This window comes from Apodemus sylvaticus, chromosome 2, assembly GCF_947179515.1.
Source record: "Apodemus sylvaticus chromosome 2, mApoSyl1.1, whole genome shotgun sequence".
NCBI lineage: Eukaryota > Metazoa > Chordata > Mammalia > Rodentia > Muridae > Apodemus > Apodemus sylvaticus.
In genome coordinates, this window is record NC_067473.1 from 27638467 (window position 1) to 27640031 (window position 1565).

The 1565-nt window shown below is 35.0% G+C and overlaps 1 pseudogene; it reads right to left on the bottom strand.

The window, feature by feature from the left end:
- Positions 1-827: 827 nt before the first annotated feature.
- LOC127677331 (peptidyl-prolyl cis-trans isomerase NIMA-interacting 4-like) lies at positions 828-1217 on the bottom strand (annotated as a pseudogene).
- Positions 1218-1565: the final 348 nt, after the last annotated feature.

Genomic DNA, 1565 nt, shown 5'->3' on the forward strand with positions numbered 1-1565 from the left:
CATCATCTTTATTACATTGTGTATGTGTATCTATAGAGGCACACACTCCTATTTGAGAGCATGTGCTCAAGTGTGTGCACACACTTTCTATAGCATGTGCCTGGAGGTCAGAGGAGATCTTTATGTAGTTGATCCTCCTCTTGTACCTCTATATGTGTTCGGGAGATCAAAGTCAGTTTACCAGGCCTGTGTAGATTGTATTCTACCTATGGAACCATCTTGGTAGCCCTAGCCTTTCTTAATTTCCTATTTCCAAAATCCCTCTTGCATTTACTAAGATTATCATTGAGAAAGAATATTAATCAGAATGACATGTAATGCCATATCAAATACTCTACATAACCATTCATTGAATTAGTTGTATTAATGACTATTCAGTTTGAAAATGGTGAAAATAGTTGGAGAAATTATACCATTAAAATGCTCATTTTCGTTAGTGGGTACAATCAATGAAAATATTAGCTCAGTCTTATCTAATAAATCATTGTGCAAAGAATTAAAACTATCCTGTGTATGTAGAGATGATTTCCAATTGCTTTTCATTCATTTTCATTGCAATATCCATAACAGTGCAGATCAAAATTACCAGAACATATTCATTACTCAATACTTGTTTTCAGGCAAATAAATTATTTCTGCAATATAATCCAAATAATAAACACAGGAATCAACCTATTTTAAATGATTCTATATGAAGTTTCCATTTACAATGGAAGAGAATTTAGTATTATATTCAAAAACCAAGAATGTTAACATCTTGCCCCATGTTTATACAGAGATCAGTGTATTCATTTTTTTCAGTTTTTCATGTGTTTTTATTTTCATCCTTAAATCATAATAATATGAAATCCAAATTTTGTCTTAACTGGTGGGTCTGTAAACTCAGGCTAACCCACCCCACTGACAGACAAGGCTGCCTCTTGAAATGGTGCCACCATGGATCCTCTGGTCATCCAACCCAAGTCACCCCCTTGTCTGACTTTATCTTCACTATATTGTGTGGCCAGTTCACTGAATCTCATCCTAGACTTTAATTCTTCCATGGCTTCCATGATTTTCCCATGTTTTTCATATAGAGTGTGTCTGACCTTTATTGACTTGCTACCCCCTTTAGGACCCTGAGATTGTTGTCAGCAATCACCCCCAGAGGCCGCACCTCCTTTTCCTCCTTTACCAGAATTACTTTTTCCCTTCGGTGGCATCTCTTAAGCTTGTGGTTGAACTCAGCAGTGTTCTCTTCATTCGGTTTGTTATTAAGATGTTGTCAAGTCAGAAGTAACCAATCTACTAATAGGAAATGGGTGCTACACATACATTGTAATTAGAAAAGGAAAAAATAGCATATTCATATGAAATGAAAGTATGGGTAAGTTATACAAAATTAATGAGCTGTGTGTATCAAAGAAAGTTTACACCAAAAATACTTTTTGCAGTAATCCTTTTATCCTTTGCCTAAGAAATCATATTTAAGCATTGTTCTTTCATTCTTTAGAGAGTTTTTTACATTAAAAAGCAGTCCATAAAGTTGGGAATAAAGCTTGGTCATAGAGGGTTTGCCTACCACA